The sequence below is a fragment of the Sapajus apella genome, unplaced genomic scaffold (genome assembly GCF_009761245.1).
Source record: "Sapajus apella isolate SASKATOON/1434 unplaced genomic scaffold, GSC_monkey_1.0 scaffold22, whole genome shotgun sequence".
Taxonomy (NCBI): Eukaryota; Metazoa; Chordata; class Mammalia; order Primates; family Cebidae; genus Sapajus; species Sapajus apella.
Window position 1 is genome coordinate 2,146,770 of NW_022436962.1, and position 27,790 is coordinate 2,174,559.

A 27,790-nucleotide genomic window follows, 5' to 3' on the forward strand; every position below is an offset into this window, starting at 1 on the left:
ACCATGTTGGCCAGGATGGTCTCGATCTCTTGACCTCATGATCTGCCCGCCTTGGCCTCCCAAAGTGCTGGGATTGTAGGCATGAGCCACCACGCCCGGCCCCAGTGTTGTTCTCTTTTCTCCACGTGGTTACATACCTTTGCCTACTGTGTGTTGATCACTGATTCTCCATCTCCAGACTCATCCCTCATTAACATGGAACTTACTTCCTTTCCTAAACCAGACATTGACATGCTCCCCAAGTCCTGAAATTTTGCCTTGTAATAATTTCTAATAACTTCTTACTTTGACACCTCCATTGCCATCATCTTAATTCATGGTTTTATTATTTCCTACCTGTAACATTGTAATAGTTTTTTAATCAGTCTGAAGTCTCATTCTTTTTTATACGTACTCTCTTGACACCTTAAAAAATAAAATAAAAGGTGAAGGGGTACTCATGTGCTCTCATTGCCTTTGGTATAAATTCTAATCTTTTTGCCAGAGCAACTGATTTCACTAATGATCTGGGAGCTAGGCCTGGAGCTGGGAAGGGAGCTTTTTTTCTTTCTTTCTTTCTTTTTCTTCTATGATTAATTAAAATGAAACAAACAGGAGGTAGTTTTAACACCCAGTTCCTCTATACTTTCTCAAGGCATTTAAGGCCCTGGGCAAATCCTACCTCTTCTATGATCTTCTGTTTTGTCACTTTTGCCACAATATATCTCCACTGAAATTGTATACTTTTTATCACCTTTTCTTGGCATTTTCCAAGTCATTTTAATTTGCTGTTGTTGCGATGATGATTGGTGATGATGATGCTGGTGACGTGAATCAGTGGATTTACTGACACTGTAACCTTTGTGAAATCAGGTGTAGGACACACAAAAGGCATAAACACATAGTTCCTGTCTTGCTTTTTCACGAGGCACTGAATTAATCATGGATTTAAAAAAATAAAACTGCAGATTATAGTGATAAAGGACAGGAAAAATTTCAAAGAGGGAAGTTAAAAAGAGGGAGAATATGAGGTTAAAAAAAAATTAACCAGAGGTAAAGTGGGAGGATGAGGGTAGCAGGACTACTTTGTCCAGTTAAATCAACTGATTTGGGATCTAGATGGGATCTAGATTTATAGGCTTTGCCTTTTTGTTTTGTTTTGTTTTTTTCTCTGCTCCCTTCTTTACTCTTCTCATCTCATCTCTTGTCTGGAAAGATCCTCATGACTTCCTAAAAGTTCATAGTTTGAGAACATTCTTCCTAAATTTTCTTTGACCTTCTCTTTGGACATTCTAGGTAACTCAATTTGGGGGGTCAGTTTTATTCTTCAGATACACATTCCCGTAGGAGGAAAAGTAAGGAATGGGAGGGAAATGCAAATCTGGCAGAGTGATAACATGAACAGATCAGGTCCAGTCCGGGCAATTGCTGGTTTGAGCACTGATACTAGTGCTCAGGGATTGCTTGCAAGGACACATGGAATATGGTAGACCCCAGGTGTTGCATTATGTGCACACCAAAAGTTTGCAGAGAGCTGGGAATAATTTCTTTTCAGACAGTGTGGTGATGAATGTCAATCTGAATAGGTAAGAAGCAGAGATTTGTGCTGAGATTGAGTCATTCTCTTGGTAAATGCACAGTGTTCACAAAGACAAGGTTTCATCTTCAGACCATGTGTGTATATGTCAGCTTGGTGCAGAGCAAGACATTTTTCAACGCTGACCTTTGATTTTTTTCTAGACATCTTATAGGTTGATGTAGTTATTTACATGGGAAACAATCAGAATGGAAATTTAACATATCTTTAGTTTAAAATTAATTTCAGCCTATTCTAAATATCTTTGTAAGTGCTAGACACCCAGCCCCATAGCAGTGGCCTATTACTGAAGGATTAGTGTTATGACTTTTGCATACATGAAGACGGCACTCTTTAGGATATGATATAAACAAAAAATAAAACATGGCAAGATTTTAACAATGTAATGTGATGTGTATTTCTATATAATACCCAAATGTACAAGAAGAAAAATTGTAGTAATCACTGGATTTCCTGTACATGGCTCTAACCAATGCTTAAGATTAGAAAATATCTAATTATTGCCTACAATATTTAATCTCCATTTCTGTCTGTATATCAGTGTGCTACTTCAACATCAGTCTGTCAAAAGAGTCTAGGAATTACTACTACAAGCAGATAATTGTGTGTTCAGGAATCACAACAAAAGTAAGAACAAATCAAGAAACAAAAGCTTTCTTATTCTTTCATCCAGGACAACAATAAATACACATAAAGTCAATATTAGTGAAGTAGACAAGCCTCTTCTATGCCAATTAATAGTACTTTCAACTGATTCATTTCTTAAAAGACAATCAACAAATTATCAATTTTTATTAGAGTCTTTATTAGAGACACAAGCTTAAACAAACATATTCTATGGTACTTAACTCCATAGTATTTAAAGACTCAACATTCATTTCCTCTAAAAATGAGTCAAGTGTCTAAATGGAAAATGCCACCCACTGAAACTTCAATTTCTCCTATATAGGGCATTTATTAAAAAACTGTAATTACAATGCAATGATACTGAAGTATAAATGATCATCATTCATATATTTAAGAAAATACTTTCATCAAACTTGAGTAACTGCAAGAAAACCATTCACCCTCCAAAACAGGGATTTGCTAATGCTGGAGTAGAAGGCAAAGAGCTGAGGGTAACTGAGATAACACACTCGTATGTCTTAGTATATGGACAGCTGGTATAGCGAACTTGACAGAAATCACTGATAGACTAGATGACACTCTCTGCATTTTAAATTAAAATAAAATTTGTCCTACGTTCAAGAAAATAGCTTAGAAAAACGTATATAAATAAAAATGATGCCAAGAGACAATGTCAAAATGACTATATTATGTCAATACAGTGTGGCCACTGTATTTTAAACACATTTACTTGATGAAAAATATAATAATTTATTGATTAAAAGTATTAAGCATAATAGAAAATGAGACAGAAACCACTCCAAGCTGGGAAACATCATGGCATTTGTAGTGATAAATATTTTGAAAATCTAACTCTATGAATTACATGATTTTGAGGTAAATCAGTCTTCATCCTTGATACACAGTTTCCTCACCTATAAAGTGTTGTAAGCATTAAAAGTGATAGTATTTGTAAAAATACTTTGAAACTATGAGAGGATCTGAGAAATTGCAAATTTTTTATGTAAGTCCATGAAATCAGAGCACATAACTCTTTAGTATTAAACGTGATTCCAGTGCTATCTCTTCCTTTGAGACGCTGTGAAGAAATAAAGGGATAGCTTAAGGTTAGGAGGTAGAAGAATAAACCCTTACAGGCCTTTGAATTCTTTTAGCTTTCCGTTCTTTATTTCATGGATTTTTCAGGCTTATCCAGAGTCTACAGTCTGAATAGTAAATCCACGGCCTTGTGCTTTGCCAGGGATTTCTTATTGTAAAAATAGCCTGAAGTGTTACCTGCCCTCAATCTCAACTGTGTCAATACCTACCATTACCAGGAAATCTCTGTAAAAGGCAGAGCTCACCTTTGTCTATCCCTCCTTTAATGGCATCTATGGGGTAGAAAACATACTGATCCCATGATCTGATATCAAGGATGTCTTGGCTCAACTTTTATGAAAATAAATATTTAATTAGAATATATCAACATTTATGAGTTTTCCTTGAAGATAAATTTTGGAGGAAAAAAACTCCATTAGGCCAATTTAATTCCCTGAGTAATATATACATTCCTGAGTAATATATATATATTCCCTAGTTAACTCCTTACCAGTTTTTCCATTTAAATTATAGTTTTACTGAACTAATGTTTAGCAGCATCATTTTCATATAATTTTTACAATAACTATTAGATCCATTTTACCCATGTCAAATTCTGCTGATTATAGCTTATGCTTCTGGGAATTTTTCTTTGTGGTTATTATTTTTCTAAATGTAATTCTTCTTTTCAAACAATACAGATCTAAATTTTCCAAAACCATTTAAATTCTTCTTTTTAGCCAGAAGCATTTTCTGTGTTTAGTTTGGCTACCGCTAGTTTAGTTTTTTTTAAAATTGGTTTTGTGTTTCAATGCTACAAAAAATATAATTTATGTAATTTTTCATTTTTGTCAAACTTATATTAACCACTTTCAATTGTGTATTGTGTTGAAATTTCTATTAGTGACATTAATGTGGAGATTGACAACTATTTTAGCTAGATTCATTTAAAAATTTTAAGACACTTGATTATTATTTAGCTAGCCAATGGAAACTTCAGAAACACTTTTAAGACAGTCTAGAAATATGATGTTTTAATTCTCATTCATTTGTTTGGTATTCCTCTTATTAGCTTTCTCACTTAGTGCCAACTTCTTATTCATTATTGGAGCAAAAAGTAAACAGAAGAATCAATGTGATAAATTTAAAATCTTCTCAGTGTAAAATGGTGTACGGGGAACGTGTCAAATCATCATACTTTGGTCTGTGTGCATTTAGGAAAAATAAAAGCAATTAGCATTGCACATACAGATGTAATTGAATCTCTTCAGATTTATCTAGCTTTATCTGTAACCACTTTGTGACATATAACATATACCCTTTTTGTAACTTGCATTTTTCAAAAAATGTGACCTTGTTTTGTCGGAAGACAAAACTATTGGATATGCTGTTTTTCTTTCTCTCCACATCTTTTTTCAGTGGGGCAAATTATAAATTCTCTTCATAATTTACTCCAAAGATCAAGATTATGTCCCCTGGACAGCCCCACTCCCACCTGTATAGCCCTTGCTCCTCAGCCCCTTTCACACCTGCACAAGTGTTCTTCTGTTGTGATGATCCTTTGAATAATCCTCTTGGAGTTCTCTTTACTGGGCTCTCTTGCAGCAACTGGTGAGGTCATGTAGGCTGTCACTGGGTCTCTGCTTATGTGCCAGTGCCTACAGGTCCACGGTAATTGTTTGCTGAATAAATGGATGGTCTGTCAGCTTCACCCAACTCTGTATGTAGAAGACACTTAATGATTCTTAAAAACAGTTTTAATTCCTTTCTTTTATTGTTGTTTATAGGAGTTATTTACGGTAAAATTTTCTACATAATAGAAAATTTGGAAAATGTCAAGAAATAGAAGGAAAAAGAAATTCTTTAGAGTTCCTGCTAACATTTTGTTTTTCTTCCTCTAAATTTCATATTCCATTTTTTCTAAGTAAACCATGATTATTCTAGACAATTTGAAAAATATAGAAATGAATAAATAGAGAAATAAGAATTTCAGATTTCCAGTTCTCAAGATGAAACTTTCTGAGTATTTCATTTAACTAGGACAACTAGATGTATTCAGTTATTTATTAACTTATTATTTCATTTGATAAACAACTATTTTGTGAGTATTTCCATGTACTGTGGGCTGAGGATAACATATTCTATGAAGCTGGTATTCTCTTAGTATCAGTGGCCTCTTGGAGATGATCTTAAATCTTTCAAAATCTTCATCAGCACCCCAAAGCTTCCTCTTCAACATAGTAATATACCTTGCTACAGATTATTGGCATTACCAATGTTTTATAAATTACAAATTTAAAAGTCATGATTTTAAGAGCTACATAAAATATATTAAAAATTACATTCTTACAAGACTACCTCCAGGTCCCTGTTAAAACCAGATATTCCCTGCAGACTTTTAAGTTATAGAAGTTTCAGTGTTGTCACTGAGTTGTGCAGATTATTATGAGATATTCAGTAAATAAAGTTGGTAGATGTTTAGAGGTACTAGGCAATAGTCCTATTTTGTTTGTTTTGTTATTTATTCTGATAATAAAATGCTTGTTTGGAGAGAAAAGTTAAAACAGAGAAATACACAGCACACAAACAAACTCTTAGCTTTTTTTTTTTTTTTTTTTTTTTTTTTTGGTAATCTTTCAGTAATTTTCCAAGATCACCAGCTAATAGCAAATGAGAGTTGTAGGGGTGGGGTGGGGTCTTTATCTGGGTCTATCTGATTCTAGGTCTATTCTTTTTCCAGTGAGTTAGCCAATCTTCTTAGTGCTCAGCTTAATAACCAGAAATTTAAGATGTGACTGCATGATGATGGGCAAACACAGCAGGACTGACAGGTAGCTGGTGGTTTCTCGGAGTTTGTTCATATAACATATGCATGTAAGTTCAACCACCTGATTTAGCTACTTACATGAACCATTGTGCACCTAGTTGCTTCTATATCTTTAGCAAGATCAAATTCACATATGATTGTATGACTTTTATAAAAAGCAAAAAAGACGTCTTTGATTAATTTGGCTTCACAATGAATGCTGATGCCACACAAATAATGCAAAAAGTGATGTGTTACAATCATCCTGAAAAGGAGGCTAACAAAGGGCAGGACTGAGTCTGTCTTGAGGTGAGTGATTCGATGGAAAGAATGGATTTTCCCCCACCCAACTCATTTTTGATATTACATAAAGTGAAAACCATTAAATAATTCACCTAAGTATCTACTTTTTTTTGTTTTGTTATTGAAGTGCAAGGGAAGTAACTTGACCTTTGTTAAACACTTTGATCATGGAAAACACATAAGGTTCTCATCTTATTCCAGGAAGTGTAGACACTAGATAATCTTTTCATAGTCATCCAAGAAGCATATTAAATGAACCAGGTAAACCCATCCTACACTTTTGTATTCCAGAGACAAGTTGGCTAAACTTTGGAGAGAGTAAAAAAAAAAAAAAAAAGTTTTGCTTGGTTAATATGATAAATGTGGACTTCCAATCAGATAATTTAGGCCAAATATTCTAGTTCGACTTCTTAGACTTATATTTCCAGATAGTCTGGTTTATAAAATGTTAACTTATGCTTACTAAACTCTATGCATTTCTACTTTTCAATGACCCGTTTTTATTTTCTGAATTTACTTATTGATGCTTTAAGTATGATAAAAATATATGATGGCTAAGAAAACATAAATGAAGAATAAGACATCAGCTGAGACTTTTGACTGAAAGGAGGTGGTGATATGAAGGACACAGATAAGTCAAAGAAAAAGGAAAAGGTCAGCGAGCTGATAAAAGTAACTTGAAGAAATGTTAGTGCAGATATTGGATTCAGACGGCCTCTACTTTTAAGGTACTTAAAGAAACCAGTCTTTGAAATCTTGCCTTAATTCCATTCTGAGATTTCCAATCATCAAAAGTCAGTGAAAATTACTTCCAAAGCCTCAGTTTCCTCATCTGGAGAATGGAAATGATAGCAAGAGATAATCGCATGAGATGATCCCCTGCCAAGCTAAAAAACTGTTCAACTGTTCTAAGTGCTGATACAGTGGTAAATAAAGCAGAAAGTTTGTCTACTTTTATAAAACTTACTTCCTAGTGTGAGAGATAACAAGAAAACAAACAGCGAATTGAGATAACTTCAGTTATAGATAAATACTGTGAAGATAATTAAGTAGTATCATATGGCAGAGACAGGCCAGGGCCAGATTCAGGGGTAAATGCACCTTGACAGAGTGATCAAGGAAGACCTTTATGAAGAAGAGTCATTGAGCTAAGTGTTGGCTGTCAAAAATATGGGGATCCAGGTGAGGGGGGCTGGCAGAAGAAAAGGTTCTGTGGCGAAAAACAAAACAAAACAAAACAAATTGTTGGGTTCAAGGCACAGAAAGGTCAGGCACCTGCAGTATGATGAGTAAGAACCAAGCAGGTTGTGGTGAAGCTAGAAAGATAAGCAGAAGGCAGGTCCCCTAGGGCCTCAATGGAAATGGAAAGAACTCGAATTTTACCTGAAGTGTAATGGGAAGAAGCCATTTTAAATTCTTAAGTACAGAATAACCTAATCTTCTTTCTGTGTTGAAGAGATCACTTTGACTGCCATGAAGAGACTAGATTGGAAGTAAGGCAGAGCCTGGAACCAGTTATGAGGAGGCTGAATGAGGATGGAGAAAGGGGATGGTGATTTGGACTGAGCCTTGGCAGCGCAGGAGGAAAGAAAGGAAAGTTTGACATGGAATTAAGAGAAGTGGCTGCATGGAAAGTACAGACATTTTAGAGAATGACTTTTTTTGTTGTTGTTTTTGTTTTTGTTTTTCCGTGAGCACTGGAATGGGAAAGAGTCACATTAGCGGGTCAGCAATCCAGAGTTCTGTTTGGCCTGTTATTGATGTCTGATTTTCATTAGCCAGTAGAGATATCAATAAATCCATTGGCGATAAGAGGCTGAGGCTCATTCAGTAGGTCTTAACTGGCAATATAAATATAGGAGTCATTGCATTCAGATGTAACTTAAAGCTAAAGGGCTGCATGTGACCGTGTAAATAAACATGTAGAGAAGAGCAGATGGCTGGTTTCTGAGCCTTGGGAAACTTCCTATTTGGAAGGGACACAAGGAGGATCTAGAAAAAGAGAGAGAAGAGGCAGCCAGTGAAAAAAAGTAGAACTATACTTTGCTTTGAATGTTGAAAAAGGGATTGGCATATAGTGAGAATTCAGTAAAATCCACATAAAAATCTGAACTTCTATCTCCTCTTGAAACGTTGATAGTGAACATGCTATTGGCAAATATCTCTATTACACAAGCAATTATTAAGGAATTTATAATAATATTTGGAAGAATCAAATGTCTTTACCCGATGTATTTGTTGCTAGCTTAACTATTAGACAAAGAAAGAGATACAACTTAACATATTTTGTTTTAATAAAAACTGCAGAATATATTGAGAGACTAATCAATTAGAAATTTAACTGAAAATTTCATGCAAAGGTAATATTCTGTTGGATAATTTCATGACTTATGTTTGGTTTGATACATATTTTAAAATACTGTTTAAGCCAATACTTGAATAGATTGGGATGGTGTGTGTGTGTGTGTGTGTGTGTGTGTGTGTGTGTGAACTGGTTACATAACTGGTTTAGTCTTAAATTGAACTTAAACCTTCCATTTCTTTAAGAAATTTAAAAAATAGCTATCAATTTGGCAGATATTAGGTAGAATCTAATATCCATGAAAATTAAACCACATATAAATAGAGATAAATCCTTTTGTGGGTGTATGTATATCTGTGTGTGTGTAATTTTGATTTCAGGCTTGGCAGGTTTCCTTAAAACATTTTTTTAGAGCTACTTAATTTTGTACTTACTGGTAGTTAGCTAATAAGAGGAAGTTAGCTAACAAAAAATAGTACTTACTCTGTGCCAGGCACTTCTTTTTTTTATTATTATTATACTTTAAGTTCTGGGGTCCATGTGCAGAACCTGCAGGTTTGTTACGTAGTTACACATGTGCCATGGCGGTTTGCTTCATGCATCAGCCCGTCATCTACATGAGATACTCTTCCTAATGCTATCCCTTCCCAATTCCCCCCACCGCCTGCTACTCCTCCCCTAGCCCCCCAACCCCCGGGAAACTCCTGGCATGTGATGTTTCCCTCCCTGTGTCCATGTGTTCTCATTGTTCAACTCTCACTTATGAGTGAGAACAAGCAGGTGTTCGGTTTTCTGTTCTTGTATTAGTTTGCTGAGAATGATGGTTTCCAGCCTCATCCATGTCCAGACACTTCTGTTAACATTTTATCAATGTTATCTCATTTAACAAGCACGTATCATTATATAGTCTGGCTTATACTTGTCTTTAATATAAGCAAATTTGTTAATTTGTGTTTCCCAATATTTATTATAAAATTGACTGGTTGTCATATCCTAAAAGGGAATATTTAAATTTAATTTTCCTTGTTCTAATTTCAAATACAGTACTAAGATTGAAAAAGAAGGTGTCAGGCAAGGGAAGTAATGCTGAGTGCCTCTCATATGCCTGGTACTCCATATGATGCTTCAACGCACACCATGCTATTCAGCCTTAAATTTATTTCTACATTCTGTTTCTAGTTCTACAGATTATTAAACAAATGTACAATCTTTGGTCACTAGCCTTACTAAGGAAAACAGAAATATGGTTAAAACAAAAGAATAAGTAATCTAAATATTATCTATCGATATTTGTTTTATATTGTGATAGTTTGCTTAAGTTGAAAAAATGGGCACCTGAGGTGTTTTGGCAGTTTACTGTGATCTCAATAGTGAGAATGTATGGAAAAAGCTCAGTACAGGAGAGAGTTGTGTAGCTATGTCTTCCTGTGGCTGCTTAATTTTCACGTAGATATAAAGCTGCAGTTTAAGCACACCTGCCTAATCCTAGTTTAAAAGACTGGGAGGGAATTAGAAGGGGAGGGAGGGAGAGAAAGGGAAGGGGGAATAGCTTGAGAGCAATCTTGCCCATTTAATACAAACAGTATGTGTGTGAAAAACAGATAAGCGTGCATGTAGGCACTATCTTTGTGAAATCAAAAACATAATTTACTCCTAATGCTGAAAAATCTAGTTGTGTGTAAGCAGCAGGGAGATATTAAAATAAATTTCTAATAAAAGGTAGTAAAAGTCTAGCAAACCTAAGTAATCCATTTTCAGATGTTAGTCCAAATTATGTAAACAATATTACCCTTTTTTTTTTTTTGGTCCTTTGTTTCAAAGATTACATGTGAATGAAAGAAATAGCATTCCATCTAGGTAAAAGAGTAATTAGCATCATTGAAATGTCAATAGCTGTGATTCCTCCTTGCTGAATGGCAACTTTAGAACAGAGGGAACCCAGGAGTCCATCTAGAGGTTCAAGAAATAAGAGGTTCTCACCCAGAGGAAGATGAAAAATAATTTCAGGGTAAGCCACGAAGAAAATCACCAAAGCCTTTGAAATAAAATATTTTTCCTTTTCTATGAATAAAATGTAGTGTTATGTCAAGGGCAGCTAGATGGTGTGGCTGAAAGAACTATTGGGAATGGCTATTGGGAGATCAAAGGCAAGTGGAACCTCAAAGTTCTGGAAGTGGAACAAGTCAGATACAATATAAGAAGAACTTCAAAGACAGGAAAATAAGAATAATAAAAATACCTTTAGTTGTCAAATATAAAATTTGTGCCAATTTTGTCACATTCTATTTTTCAGAAACACTGTAAAGTTAAAGGTATTTTCTATTAATACCAATTTAACTATACGTAATCTTCCCATCTTAATTAGTCAATTTTCAAGAAAGTGTGTGTTAGGCTCAAAGTATCCAAAAGGACTTTTTTGTTAGTCTTAATAGAATGCATTCTCTTAAATTAAATTTTAATTTTAATTTCTAAGTATAAGGTGGTTATAGAAATTGAATGTAAAATCACTTCATTAAGTGTAATAAAATGAAATAATATGAGGAGTTGTTATATTATTAAAATATTTAGAAAACTATAAAGGAGTATGGAAATTCTGTTACCGCTACTATGATTAGTGTCTCATTTGGTTTTTCACTTTAAGAATTGAAATAAAAGTTGAAGTCTTGATATTAAAATTAAGAAATGATTCACAAATTACTTTATAAATTGAAATATTGAAATATAGAATGTTCAACCACTGTTAATGTGAATTCCTATTTTGTAGTTAATTTATTCTATAAACATCTGTATTTGCTAAAGAGCAACAGACCAGGGAAAAGTAAATCAGTGCCACCCATAAAGCCATGATTTTGTGGAATCATTGTTCCAGTTTATGTCTTAGTGTATGAAAGAAAATACTTCCAATGGATCTATCTTTTTGCTAAAGAGTACCCTTTACATTTCAAAACATATAAACATTTACATAAAGGTGTTTGTGAAAAAAGAAATTATGTGCCTTTTATTTTAATTCATCCATTATTCCATTCCACATGTAAAGTAGAAAATATTACTTTAAGACAAAGTAAAGCACTATTTATTTTAAATTGTATTTCGTTCATGAGTTTTATCAGAAGTAACACTTCTTAATATTATCAGAAGTAACATTTCTTAATGTTATTCAGTGTCATAACTTGCCTTTTCTCTAGGCCTCCATTTTATGAATTGAACATCTGGATTTGATGGGCAAGAAAACATTTCCTTCCGCTAGCTTTTCCAATAACTCCCTCTTACAGATATGCATGCTTCATGTTGGTTAATAAAATTGACATAATTTTAATATCTGGTATTTTAACACACAGTGAATTATGGAATTTTCAGTGGCTTTATTTAATTAAATGCATTTTAAATTCCTTACAAAAACAGTGTTAGGAGCAACTCTAAAAAGTATTAGAGCCACAGATGTTTTCCTTTATAGTGTTAATGGATTTAAGGCCCATCAAAATGCTGTTAAAATGTCTAGAGGTTAACAATAATAATGGCACATGGGTCAGATTAAAATTCTTTTTGAGTAAAATAAATAAACAAATGATAGCTTATGTTCCTCTGATTAAATAATTTAGCTAGTGGATTGAAACAGCAATGTGATAGCTAAGATTTCATTCTCTCACTTTATAATAAAACAACATTTAAAACTATGGATTACATGGTACACCAAACATTTACATGCACAGATTACAAGTACTAGTTTTGTTTTTAGTGAAGGGAAGACATTTTCTCTTTTTATCTGTTGTCTTATTTTACAATTGAAGTAATTAATCTGCTAAGCTCTTTAACCAATAAAATATAGTGTGTAACAAGCAAATTTGGCCTCTCCCTCCCCTTAAATGCAGTTCCACTGCTCCTTGCTCCATTTTAAGCCTGCTATCCTTCATAAGAGAATAATATGCTTTGTAATTTAAGAAATCATGCAGAGGAGAGTTTCTCAAAATTCACCTTAATATGTAATAATAATAATAAATATGTATAACAATAGTATCTTGGAGAGTAAATTTTTAAAATATTTTATAGAAAAGATGAGTATTAAAATGAAAAGTTTAAACATCAATTTTTTTCTATGTTAAAATTACTAAAATTGAACTACAGACTCATGAATACTTAGGGCAACTTTTATCTCAGGAAATATATCAATAGTCTGAAAGTGTCAAATCAATTCAATTAAATCAGTAACAACACTTCCCTGTTTATGTGGCTGTTTTTTCTTCTATATTTATAGTCTTAGATTGCACGGATACAATCAAAATAATTTAATTTGTATACGGGATATAAAAGGACCAGAGAATGTGTCTTCCCATTAAATAATAAAAAATAAGAATACCTTTTATTTTATGATGTTCTTTACTGTTTACTGAGAGCCAAGTATTGAGCTGTTTTTTTTTTAATTAGCTGACGTTTCCTGCTTTTATTTGAGTTACAATTTCTGTAGAAAATGTTTACAAAAGTGAAAACATTTTTAAAAAGAGAAAAGGAATTTGGAAATTTGTAGACTACTATAATGTAAAGCAGCATTAGTTATACAACAATTAATTTAGAGAAGCAAAAGACCTTAGAAATAATCTATTTCAACCCATCTATTTACGAATGTGAAAACTGAAAGTCTTAGATATTTAGTGACTTGTCCTTTGTTATACCAACAATGAGAGAACTTGGTCTAGAATTCCTCCAGTATATTATGAGGTATTTGTCCTTTGACGTGATGCAATGGAATGAATATTGGATTAGGCATTTCGGGACAAATTTTGAATCCTAACTCTATTACTAATTCCTTTTCACTAGACTGAGATTCTGATATGTGGTATTCAATAAGTTATTTGATTTCTTTAAGCCTTGCTTTTTTTTCAGTGAGATTTAGAGCTTAAACTAGTTTCTGAATCTTAGCCCTGTGGACAATATGGCTGGAGAACTGAGATGTCCTGTGCATAGTAGGATGTTTAGCAGCACTCCTGCCTCTGCACACTGGACACAGCAGCACATATCCCAACCCTACTCTGACAGTGACAACCAAAAATGTCTTCAGGCATTGCCAAATGTCAACTGAGGGCAAAATTGCCTACCTTTGCCACCTTAACTGAAAACTATGAGCTTAGTTGAAATAACTTCTTTATGGCTCCCAGCAGTAGCAATGTGCTATTCTAGACCACTTGGTTAAACTACTGGATGCTTCACCAAAAAGCACCCACTAAGCATTATTCACCTTGAAGTTTGTTGGGTATGCTATACAGTGACCAAAGGAGACATTATATAATTTTTAAAAACTTAAAAGATTCAGAGGTGAGGATTTTATAGTAGTAACGAAGTATTAACCATTATAAAAGTTTAAGAAGGTTTAACAAAATGATATAAAAATATATTCACTATAAGTAGGATGTAATTTTTGTCCTGTAAGACTTATCTATATATTTATGAATTGAATCTGCCAGAGGTTACAACAGTTTGGTCATTATTTCAAAGATTAATAGAGACTCATTTCCAATCATAGGTGTTCACTATACTATTCTAAGACATTTGCAACTGTGTAAGGCAGTCATTTCCAGTAAGAATGGCTAGAACAAACATTAAGGCTTTCATAGTGAGAAGGGTCACGGATATAGTTTCATCCCTTGCATAAAGAAGAAAAAGCCATCTATTAGCCTCAGTTTTTAACCTAAAAGGTATTGTTGCTTCCCTTTCTTTCTCTCTCCCACTCAATTTTTTTGCCCCGTGGAAGACAAGGGCCCAATACAGGGATAGCACACTGTGCATGAGCTATGAAGGTACAAATGGAAGCTTGCCTGGCAATCAATGCCAGACCAGACAGCTAGCCTGATGAATTCTGCTACACATCACAGGGCTCCTTTTTTTTTTTTTTTTTTTTTTGGTCATATATTACTGCAAGTTCCCTGAGGAAGTTTACTGATCTGTGGTTTTACGAGAAATGCACGTCATGGAGGTGGCATGGGGGAGCGGGCGAACAAGGAAAGTTTAGTTTCTATAAAATGGGAGTTGAGAGCTCAGGCAGGTTGGTTATGTTCTGCCAGATGGAGATAAAATTGTGGCAGCCACATCCTGTGACTAGAAATTGTTTAAGTAGGCAGATCTGTTGGAGGACTAAAGAACATTAGGTAAGGAGATTAAATTAGAGCAGGAAAAAATCAGTTTTGTTTAAAACAAAACATCTACTTGGGTTACTAGAACATTCTAACTCTACCATAGGATGGAATCAAGAGGGTTTTTTGTTTATATATATATATATATATATATATATATATAATGTATGTATTCCTATTTAGATTAAATATTATGGTTTACCTTTTCTAGTAAAGCAAAGTTTGTTCTGAAATCTAAAATATCACTTACTAGAGCAGGAAAAATTAGCTGTGCATTTATGCTATTCCCAGTATAGATAATTAATCTTTAAGAAAGTAGATTTTTCTGTTTACCTGTTGATTGAAGTGTTAATGGAGACAAGAGCTTTTTGTGTTACTGAATATTATTGTCAGATTACTGGTGCTTTCCATTTTGTTTCTTTAAAGAAATCCAACTTTTGTAAGCCACACTATTTTCTGTTTCTATTGGATTCATACAATGAAGATTTTATGTCTCTCTAAGCTAAGATAAAGGATGTCAAGAATAAACCATTTTCTCATTTTAAATAAAAATACATTCATTATACATACTTATCTGAAATCTCAAACATATCTGAATTAAGTATACTCAGTTTTGTGAGTGATAAATCAATTATTATTTAAAACAAAAAGAAAAAACAATGTTTTCATTTTACCTCTCTTGCTGCTTCTGGGCTCTGACTGAGTCCGGAAGCAAAAGTTGCAAAACATCATGAGAAAACTTTTGCTCTTTTTTTTTTTCCCTTCAATCTCCTCCCAAATGGAAATACCAGAAATATGAAAGCCTGTTCTTGCGAAATAGTCATCTCAGGATTGTATTTCTACTGTAGGTCTTCGATGATGCTTTACAACTGGCCTCTTTCCATTCACAGTTGCTGTTTATCTTTAAATGTCCCTACTTGTCTCCTGAATAAACACAAACACATTTTTTAAGGTATCTTGTTGACATTGACTTCCTTCATAGCCCATGAAAAAAATCCATTGGGAGCATCTCTTCAATAGACAAAAATAGTATAATTATGATTCAATATTCAATGAATATGTGTTAAACTAAACTGTGCTCAAGCTCTGTGCAAGAGTACAGGTTTTTCACCTTTCCAGGGAAGAGGTGTGGAGTACATATATATTTCAGCCATCCTGCATGCCCGCAGGGACACCCTTTGGGTCCGTCTCATTGGATTACCCTTCCATATTTGCTTTTTAGTTTCTTTCTGCTTTAAGCACCTTTCAGAGAGAGAGAGAGAGAGAGAGAGAGAGAGAGAGAGAGAGAGATGTTTTCCTTTGCCTTTGTATATGCCATGCCTAATGTTACAGAGTAGCCTTTAAATACATATTTGTCGAATTAATAATAACACATATGAATGAATGAGGCTCCATAATTCTGTGGATAATCTGGTATCATGGGAATATTTTAGCATGTTTTATATAGATAGACTGATACTATGACTGGCAATCTGATAGTAAAAATGCAAAATATTGAGCTTAAGTATTATTTTATTATGTTGCCTTCTTATATAAAGGCGGAATAAAATAAGGCAGTGTGGACTGTAATTGTGCTCATGAAAGAGACACAATGTAGAAATACTTTACTTCCTTGAGACAGAATGATATGGATAACCTAGAATGTTTGCCATGACTTATTAATCTCTACTATATAATAAAAATATTTCTTGTGAAGTGGTAACTTCAGTGAAATCTTTTGTCTGCCCTTTTACAGACTTAAGTAACAAGTTTTCTATGCTTGTTCTGTCCTTTTCTCTCCTCACCCCTAAAAAGTGGTTAGGGTTTTGGCATTTGTTACTCAGAATACTAAATGTAACACATATGTGGCAAGACTTGATGAAATTGCACCTCTATTCTTATTATGTTCTTTTCTGGAAAACTATGACAATTCGTGACCCCTTAGAAAGAGTAGCACAGTTTTCTGGTTGCTCCTCATTATAATTGGAAAAGAAAAAAAACCCAGCTATCTCTTCCTTTCAGAGTAAAATTCTTTAGAAAAAGAGTATTTTCATCAAATCATTTGAGAATGTTAAGTTGAATAACGTTACAGTACTACCCTACAAACATGTGGAGCAAGTGTCTGCATTTCTGTGGCATTCTGCCTTTGCAGTGCTAAGGAAAATAACTTTCTTTCCAGAAAAGATTTTTCAAAATAGTATTTAAAAAATATCTTAATGATGAATTTGAAGTTGAGAACCAACTTATTTCAAGGAAAATAAAAATTTCGGAAGATATGAGAGTATACTTTTTTAAGGTTAGAACTCAGAGGCCATTATGAAAATTAATGGGCCAGTGGAGACACCTGGTCCCTAAAAAGGAGGCATTAGCTTCTTCATGTTTTGATTTCTGCCTTGCTCTCTTGTCTGTCACCATTAGACACATACTATTTTATAGTAATTATTTGTAAATTTTACGGAAAAGGCAGCTGTGTTTTCTACAAATATTTCACAAATGTTAGTGTTGCTCTATGCCAGGGAACAGAAGACAAATTGGTAGAAAAGCCACATTTGGCCCCTCCCCAGGTGGGACTTCTTGTGTAGGGCCCATTCAGTGGAGGCGCTCCACTGCAGAGGGACGGAGGGGGCCAGTGCTCATTCTGAGTACACAATAGTTCGGACTGTCTGAGGAAATCGACAGTGTGTGTTTAATGACCAAACCAGCATGGCTTTGAGGAATATTTTTCTTAATATTTCTGTAGGAATAGTTTTCTCTTTTTAGTTTTCAAATAAAGATATTTTAATTTTTCTTGAAAATACATATTATTATACAGAAATCATTGTCCAAATATATAATCATTTTTTAAGATAGTGTCCTAGACCTGAAATTTCTGTTTTAAAAAATGAAAACATTTTCAGTCTCTTCATAGATATTGACAAGTGGCTTTCAGAAAAATTGTTTCGTCTATTCCCCTCCTAACATTGCATGAATTTCCTTTCACATGCTTTTGTCAGAGTTTAATTTTATCATTTTAAATGTGTTACTTTTATTATAAAAGCTGGCATTTCTTAAATTTACCATTTTGTGATATTTAATTTTTGCTGTGTTGGGTTTTTTTCATATGCTTATTATTTGCATTTCCTTTTGTGAATTGTGTTCCTATGGTTTGCACATCAATCTTTTTTTGCAGCTGTGTTTAAATTTTGATATAAGGTTACATGAAAGAGGAATATACATGTATAACTTACCTACATATACACACACACATAGTGTGTGTGTGTGTGTGTGTGTGTGTGTGTGTATTCTGTGTTGAAATAAATGATAAAGCAGGACAATGGGTAGAGGTTATGATGTCATCTGTGACACGGTCTAGAGCAGAAACCATGTGTGCATCCATCAACTTAGCTTTTCAAAAGAATCTTAACTATTAGTTTCTGGAATATTCAGAGGAGAACTGGAAGGCCAACATGGACCCCAGTTTCCATCCTCCCAAGAAGACGTCCCATTATGAAACCTAAGTAACTTTGACAGCAAGCCTTTGAGCCTTATCATCTTCGTTCGAGAATCTACCCCCCAGCACAGAGATTCAAAATGCACTATATTCTTGCACTGGTGTTCTTCACGTTTTGCTTCACCCCAAAACTGCCACTCCTAACCACAAGCCTACCTGCTAACTTTCACACCAGGCTTTTGAGAACAGTATTTTCAATAAGCTCTCTTTTTCAATTCTTTTCATAATGGAGCTGAAGCATCTTTGAGTTGAGAGAATCTTAGAAGTGACTAGGGGCAATTATATATAGATTCCTTTTACCACACACACGCACCGATTATTTTCTAAAGACTATGTTAAAAAAAAGAAAAGCCTAATTTAGTGTTGGACTGCTCAAATATTTTGAAATTTGTGATTTCAAAATCCTAACATTATTATTGAAACCGATGTTTCTCATGCCTTTTAGTCTCTGGACTCCTTTTTAAACATTCCGAAACATAAACTATATTTTTAGCTCTAATTGTGAAATATATAGAGCTTTTCTCTATGTGGGATACACATATTTATTATAAAATAAATTAGAATTTAAAAATATTTATTCATTTAATAATAATAAACATATTAATATAAATAGCACTTATTGTATAAAAACAATGAGATATTACAAAACAAAGATTTAATAGGAATAGTGGCACTTTTTGCATTTTTACAAATCTTTTAAATGTCTGAATGACAGCTGGATTCTCATATATGTTTTTATATTCTCTGTTATAATATATACCATATGGTTTCTGGAAACATTAATTTTCTACTAATAAGAGAATGAGAGAGAAAAAGAAAAATAACTTCTTAGTACTATTAGGTAAATAATAATATTTATAATGCTTAGTCAGTACTTATTTTGACCTTGAAGAATCTTTAAAATGTTCATGGGGACTATCTTGAAATTCCAGAAAACACTGAGAACCACTGATATGCCAACAGATAAAATTCTTACCCTTACAGCAGCATAGAATAAGACTATACCTTCTTATAATAATATTTCAAGTATTTGAATGTATTTATCATATTTTTATCTATACTATTTCTTCCTAGAATAAAATAGCCTTCTTTAAGTTTTCCATATCTGGAATGTTATCTTGTCCCCTGCCACTTTCTACCTCCTGGTTAGCATCCTCTGAATACTCTTGAATTTAAATTTCATTAATAATGTGTGATATTCTGCACTGACACAACATTTCAGAGACCTGGTACCTTGAATCAACAAACATGTGTCTTCCGAAAGACTGTGATTAAGAAGCCTCCATGTCCAACTTGTCAGCCAATTTTTATATTGTACAAACCAGCAATCTCAGAGTCAACCTAACCAGATTTAGGCAATGCACCTCCATGATGTATTGGCTATTGTATTATAGTGATATCAATAAAAATAATCATTAAGATAAATGGATAATGTTCAGCACTTCATGTGTGCTAGATGCTATATTTAATGCATGCATTTATTTGCTCATCCAATTCCTACAATGATTTCATGATGCATATGTATTACTTATTCCTATTTAATAGATAAAGAATCTGAGACATGGAAAATGTTGGCAATTTATTTGAAATTACCAAGCTAATAAGAGGCAGAGCCAAGGTTTGATTCTGAACAACTTGATTCTAGGGTCATTTTGGCTAGGAATTTTCTGAGAGTTGAGAGTTTTGTGTGTGTGTGCATGTGTGTGTGTGTGTGTGTGTGTGCATGCACGCTTGTGTGTGTGTGTATAAATATGATAACATATTAATGTATACATAAATGTCAATATATATTTTAAACTGAATGTCTTAATAGAGTGGCTTATATGATAGAAATAAGAGAAATCAAAGAGGATGGGAAGAGAGAAAAAAGAGAAACGTAATTAGGGATATTGAAAAAACTAAAATGTAGTTCTCTCCGTATTGTGGATACTGCTGCCTTTTACCCCACTTTCCACACATTGATCAGTATTCCTTTCTCCTTCCCTAAAATAGTTTTACAGACACTATAGATACCCTTAGTTATTTGACACTTACGTTTCCGTTTTTTTAACATGTCAGCTTCGATAACTGTCACACTTAAATGTTTTCATAGGAATCATGAAAACTATAGTTTTTCCTTGAATGTAAGGATCTCACATCACGCTTTCATTCTGAACTCACCATTCCCTTTCTGCAGCTGATGTAATTGTGCCATGTGACCATTGTACACGTGTGGAAGGGAGGAGCTGAATTACACCTGACCCCTGGCCAGAGCAAGAACTACTGGCCAAGGGGGAGACGGAGCATCTGTGTTCTACTTCCAACGTCTCTGCACCTAGGAAGTGCAATAGACTTCTGATGAGTCTATGCTTACCCCACTGATGAATAAAGACAATCTCCCAACACAATTGCACTGCAGGAAAGATTGAACTTGTGACTACTTCTTCTGTGTAATTTTGAATTTCTTAGACCCGAACCCTGCTGAGTACATCTGCTTCCCTCTATTCCTTGCTGAATTTCATTCTTTTCAGGGCATTAATAGAGCCAAACCAAGCTGGTAGTGGTAACAGTTTGAATAATAATGGTCTTTACCTTTTATCTTTTTAAAAATAGAATTCTCAGGAGCACTTTTAGCTATAAGATTCCTTCATCCATTTAAATAAGCTTTCAACTTCATGGAAAGTGAAAAAGGGCACAGGTTGGTTTGTGGAAATAGGAGGAAGAAATCTTGAGCCCGAATACTTTGAAGTACTGGCAGCTTCTGGAAGTAGTTGAAGGAGACTTCAGTTAGAAGCTTGGTCTAATGGACAGAGTCCTGACCTGGACATTGGAGACCTGTAGCCACCCTCTGAATCCACAGCTGACCTTGTGGCCGTGATACATAATATTGATTGCAAGGCAGTTTTGTGATGGTTAAGATTGCACGTTTTCCTAACTAGATTTGTGGAATTTAAATCTCAACTCTGGCACATACTGAATTTCCCTGGGAAAAGTGATTAACCTCTTTGTGCCTCAGTTGCCTCATCTTTAAATGAAGATAATTTGATTGCATACCTCCCAGGTATTAAAGAATAAATAATTGGAAAATACAAATTATTGAGTATATGCTGGTAATTGTTTTCATTGTTACGCTATTATTATTTTTCTTATTTATGTATGACATCATGTCACCTACCTAACAACAGGGAATTGAGACAAAAGCAAAATATGATTTTCTATATTATTAATCATAATAAGTGCTTCCAATGTTTCCTAACTATAATTTTTTTAACCCTACACTTTATGGGGGTGATGAAAATGAGAAATATTATTATTTAAGACAGCGTTTGCTATAATTTTCATATATCGATATAAGTTTATATGTTCTCAGAAAATTGGTCTTTGGATAATTGAGGTCAGTGTGAGTTTTTATTCTGTTTCCGGAAGACAATGTCTGTGGCTGGCTGTGGGAAATGGGGAACAGACCATCTTCCCATGTTTCAGAGGGACCCGTATAAAAATGGGAAAAGATTTGTTTTAAATAGCTTTGGGATGTGAATTAATTGCGAAGTGTTTTAGCAGCAAACAAAATTGTTTGGGTAGTAAGAAGAGGTTTAAAGATGCTGTGTGGGAGAAAACGAAGTCCCTACCTATCTTTGTGAGCACGTCTCAGAGGACATGATGTGTTCCTGTAAGTTGATAACAATCTTACTGTGCCCTAGTGCAGACACTGCTTCCTACTTCCCCGTAGAAAACAGAACCGTTTTTAAAAATTGGTTTTCAACTAATATTTTTAATAGTCATGCTACTTGATGACAAAATCAGATATCGTGGCCTTTAGTACTACATAGTGAATGCTTTTTGAAAGTTGGGAAAACTCTAACCCCAATATACCGGGAACTGCTCTCTTCTTCATCTCGGATGTCTGCTTCTTCCTCAGACCTGTGTGTGTGTGAAGCTCTAGAATAGGCTGTTTGGGAAGAATACAACATCTCCTCTCCGAGGCCCCTTATAACCCTGATAGCTGCTAGATTTGAAATCAAGGATTTATTCTCCCCCTGCCTTGGGCCTCTCCCTTATGGCCTCATAGGCTCTAGCATTGGAAGGAATATTTTAAAAGCTCTTTCTTTTGACTTTGTGATACTCCAATATTAAAAATGACTTATGACAAGAAGAAGAAAAAATGCTATATTCTTCCCCTTAAGGTTAATGTTCTGGGGGACTATCATAAAAATCCAGGTCTCTTGACCAGGTGCGGTGGCTCATGCCTATAATCCCAGCACTTTGGGAGGCCGAGGCGGGCGGATCACAAGGTCAAGAGTTAGAGACCAGTCTGGCCAAAATGTTGAAACCCCGTCTCTATTAAAAATACAAAAATTAGCTGGCCGTGGTGGCACGTGCCTGTAATCCCAGCTACTCAGGAGGCTGAGGCAGGAGAATCGCTTGAACCTGGGAGGCGGAAGTTGCAGTGAGTCAAGGTCGTGCCATTGCACTCCAGCCTGGGTGACAAAGTGAGACTGTCTCAAAAAAAAAAAAAAAAAAGAAATCCAGATCTCCTAATCTGGAGAGTTACTCTTTGGATCTGAATGGGATTGGAGCCAGTAAAAGGGGTGGAGGGTGTTTCTGGAACATCCCTGCAGCCTTTTAAAGCAATTTAATCAATCAGTTAAATATCGTATTTAAAAAGTACATTTTATTATTTATTATGATTTTGATTAATGTATTGTCATCAAAGTTGTCAAAGTCAAGAAGTCATTATTGGGACCTGCGGGTAAGGCAGGAGCCAAGTGAGAATAAGCAGACAGCAAAGATTGTGGAAAAGCAGAACAGCCAGGTCCCCCAGGCATACATACAGAGACATTTTGCAATGGCGGCTCCCTGTGGCTGTCTGCCCCAGACTTCCACCTTGAGGTAATTGGGGTAACTATAACGATATCTTCATCCTGATCTCTTCATGCAGTTATATGTTTCCAAAAACAGATAAACTATGGACTTAGTACATGTGCCCCTTTTCCTTGGATTCTCACCATCTGGCTGGTAAACGTGACAGAAACGTTCAAGTAGGTTCAATGTGGTACATGGTAACAAATGCTGTAGTGCAGACTAGGGGAGCGTGTCTGGCAACGCGTTGGCAAAGAAATTCTATTGGCACATTCAGGATGAAATGAGAATGTGGGAAAATAGAACGTGATTCTCTCCCCAGTCCTCGAAAGACAAACCAAGTGTATGTACTGTTTATACTATGTTATTAGTGTATCTTTACCTATAAATGGCAGGTCATTTTCATTCAATATGCTCAAATACTCACATTAAAAGAGGTAGACACTTTGGGAGGCCAGGGTGGGAGGATCACTTGAACCTAAGAGTCCAAGACCAGCGTGGGGAACATGGCAAAATCCCATCTCTACAAAAAATACAAAAATTAGCTGGTGTGTGCCTGTGGTCCCAGCTACTTGGGAGGCTGAGTGAAAATACTGTTTGCTTTGAAGAAATGGAGGCTACAGTGAGCTGTGATCACACCACTGCACTCCAGCTCTCTGGCCTGGGCAAAGAGCCAGACCCTGTTTCAAAAAAAATTTTTTTAAAGATTTAGGGAGCATGTGGACATCTATTCATAGAGGGTTGAACGATAGAATTAGACAGCCATGTGTATGTCTGGAATGTCCACACGTGTAGGAAGGAGAAGGTGTGTTTTTTCCACACATGTAGGAAGGAGAAGGTAGGAACAATGAAAATATTCTTTTAGTGATCACAGTGGCTCCAAAAGAGATGCTATGGTATGTGTAATACTCGTCTATCTTATAAAGAAAGTAAGGAAATAATAAAAGCATTTGCTAACCATGTCTAGATGCTACAGTAAACATAAAAGTAAAGGGTCTGTTAATCTGTTAACTGACCTTAAGATATGAGGTGATAAAACAGCAGCCTTCAAATATGCAGATGGCTATAACAGAGATCATGATGAACAGATTTTTATTCTGGCTTAGAAAGACCAGATCCAGATATTAAAGGCATAACTTTACAAGCAAAGCAATCTTACTATAACACTCCTTTCAAGGTAGACTGTGAATATTTCCACCAAGAATATATATTTTTAAAAGTAGATTCATTTTCATTTGTCTTTTTAAGTTAAATATAATCTTGCTTGAATGAGGAGGAGTATAAGATACCTCAATAAGGACTTTGTAGATCACCGAATCAGCCAGCTTTGTATTCAGCTATCAAACAAAATAAAATGTGATCACTAGTGGTTCAAATACATTGGAATTCTACAACTAAAGATCTAAAAGAATAAAATCCATGGCTAGTACAGAAACATAATAATGCCATAAGCAAACGATGACAGTTTCCTGTTTCTTTTTTTGCCACCCCATTTGATAGGCTTTGGTCCTCATTCTTGGCATCTCCTATCTCATTTGGGATGCGATGCGTTCACACCTTCCATCCACATTCCAGCAAAAGAAAGGGAAGGCAAAGTGGTAATACATTTTTCCTAGTGAGGTTATACCTCTTTATTCAGGGATGGAAACCCTCCCCAGAAGCTTTTGTTGACACTTATTGGCCAGAAATGTAACATATGACCACCCGTTGCTGTCAGAGGTGGGGAGAAGTCCCTGAGAAAGAAATTATTCTTCTTTTCTAGCCTCTATTATAGCATTTAACAAGGAAGAATGGGATTATGAATAGCTTTGGAATGTTTATCATGTCTTCTCATTGCCATAGCTGATAGTCATTTTATGTGATTGAATCTATATCAGGCCTTTTTATCTGACAAGTTTCCCAATGTACAAAGATGAAAAAATTGTCAACTTGCCTCAGATGGGAATAAAGAATGTCAATTTGTCTGGCCAAGTGAGTTTGGAAAGCTAAGATTTAGCCTTGGGTGCATTATTGATGGGCAATAAAGAAGTCGGTGGCATTCATCCATTCATTCACTCATTCTACCTGTGCTATTGAACACCTGCAAAGCATAGAGCTAGATGCTAGGTAGAATATAGAAAAGAAAGTCACAGTCTCTTCCTTGAAAACATATTTGTTTTATTTATAGGACAAGACATCTATACATATACAGACTGTCAATTCGTAACATGTCATAGAAATACAAAAGCAGATATCAATGAAAGTGGAATGTTTAGAGAAATTTCCATGCAGTTGATAGAATTTAAATCCTATAATTTCAATAGGTGGTAGCTGTGTCTCAGGCATTCTAGGCAGTGCATAGCAAGAGAAAAGATGGTAATAAAGATAAAGACTGGAAAGAAGTAGGCAATTGGTCACATTTCTGCAAAGTAAGAGAGGAAATTTAGAAAATCGCATGTGTTAGCTTGTATACACACCTTAGCTTACAATGTTAGCTTGTAGCTAACTGAATACAGATGTGAGAGTTAAAATAAACTCTTCTAACAGTAGAACAATTATTATTAGAGTGGCAGGGATGATCTTACAGAAATAAATATTGGACAGCTAACAAAAATAGGGAAAGCCAGCCATATGGCTATCTGGGGGAGGAGCATTCCAGCTACTCAAATCCAAAGTGGTATGGTGAGATGTATTTTTTTTAAATTTTTATTTTAGAAACAGGGTCTCGCTGTGTTGCCCAGGCTGATTTCAAACTGCTGAGCTCCTGTGATCCTCCTGCCTCAGCCCCCTGAGTGTAGTCATGTGCCATCATGCCCAGCTAGGTTTTATAGAAACATAAGCACAGAGTAACACAGTAGCAAAAAAATAACGTCACCTAAATTAGGGTTTCGAAGACAATATAGGAGTTAGGTAGATAAAGAAGAGAGCAAAGGGCATAACATAAAGAAACAACGTATTAAAATGTCTGTGTTATGAACTTGCATACAAACTTAGTGCTTTAATTTGGCCAAGCACCTTTCATACCACTAGAAGGAATCAACAGTATTAGACAGAGTAAGAGGGCCTGAGAACTTGCATAAACACCCTTGGTACATGGAAAGTAAATATAAAATGGTGCCGATAATTCTGATTCCCTAGTTTATAGAAAAGATACATGATCAAGCTTAAAGTGAGAATGAGTGATAAAGAATTACGTAGGTTCTGTATAAGGAAAGGTAATTTCAGATTCCCAAAAGGATATACAGCTGAATGTTTTAGCCTTTCAGAGTTGGGGAATCCATTTCTTTCCATGGAAGAATTAGTCTTCAGGTGAATAGAGATGTATTGAAGGGAAATTAAGAGAGCATAACAAAACCCCACTTTACCCACTATCTATCCGTGGAAGCTGCAGCAAAACCATCTGAGAGCTATGGTACAATTAAGTTGAAGATACTTGCACAAATAAAGTATGTGTAATGTAACATACAGGATCAAACATTTGAAATTGATGATATTGGGTCATTGCTGACCAACAAAATAAATGATTTTATGTGAATCAGTCTAATGGAAGTAGTTTCAAAGGAGTGACTTCTTTGCAAATAAGATGGTTGAAATAGAACCCAAAACTAGCACATTGGGCAAAAAATTACGAAGAAACATGGAAGTGGCTGCATAGTAACCACAAAAATGAACACACTTATTTTCAGAGTTCAAACCACGGTAGATTTGAGCGTGTGTTTGGAAATGACTAACACTTACTGTTGTTTTACCCTGTCACCACGTTCCTGCGTTAGGCTCCTTATCTCTGACTGGTCATGCTCACATCATTGTCTGCCAGCCTTTCCAGTGCCTGCAGGCAACCACCTGCACCCAACGTCCTCCTTTTATGCTCTCGCCTCCTTTTGTGTACTGTGTGGTCCACCATTCTACCTAATCTGCCTCATACTCACAAAACTACTTGCTTCTTTTGAAAAAAATGCGTTATTAGATTTAAATATAGATTTTTAAAAAACATTTCCCTTCATTTTTTAAAGTTTTCACTTTATTTTTATACTATGTTTTAAGCTTCCCTAATATCCCACTGCTGAGTCCCGTAGACATGGAATCCACAGCATGGTGACTCCCTGACTTGGCCATGCCTACCAGAAGCAGAGCCACAATCTAATCCAGACCTTCCGTCAGCCACTCCCAGACCCCTTCTCTCCCCCAAGCAAATGAAGAACATATTTTTTGTGTAAAGAGATACAATTGGGAAATTCTTAAAAATCAAGTTTTACTTTAACTGAATAGCTTATTTGGTCCTGGGGCTGTAAAGTCAGCGGAATGATGGGGTCATTTTTTTTTTTTTTCTCAAAATGCAGCATCTTCCTACTCACTTCGTTTATTACTCTCTTCATTCTGAAAATCACATTTGTGAAAGGGAATGAAATCAGGTTTACTTTGGCATCACCCAAAGGACCTTAGTAAAGAAAACTAATACTAATTTTATTTTCTGTTGTGAGCATCTTAATACAGAACTATAAGAATAATTACTATTTTTTGATGCCAAATGAAGCATGTAGGTGTTACCAGCTTCTTCTTTGAATTAACTTCTTTACTTATCTCAGGAGTTTTCACAGTGATATAGACATTTTGTGAAATAGGTCACGAGTGACACGCACTCCCAGAATAGCTTGGCTAGGGCCTACTTTACAGACTTGAATATAAATGT

At 35.0% G+C, this 27,790-nt stretch overlaps 1 protein-coding gene and 1 long non-coding RNA gene across 10 annotated transcripts in view; both read left to right on the forward strand.

The window, feature by feature from the left end:
- On the forward strand, window positions 1–27,546 carry LOC116558647. Its single transcript, XR_004272113.1, has 2 exons — window positions 1–22,479; window positions 22,792–27,546. It is a non-coding gene; the product is annotated as an uncharacterized LOC116558647 (long non-coding RNA).
- Window positions 1–27,790, forward strand: part of PTPRC (protein tyrosine phosphatase receptor type C) — a 122,736-nt gene that overhangs the window by 3,546 nt on the left and 91,400 nt on the right. The window lies entirely within an intron of this gene.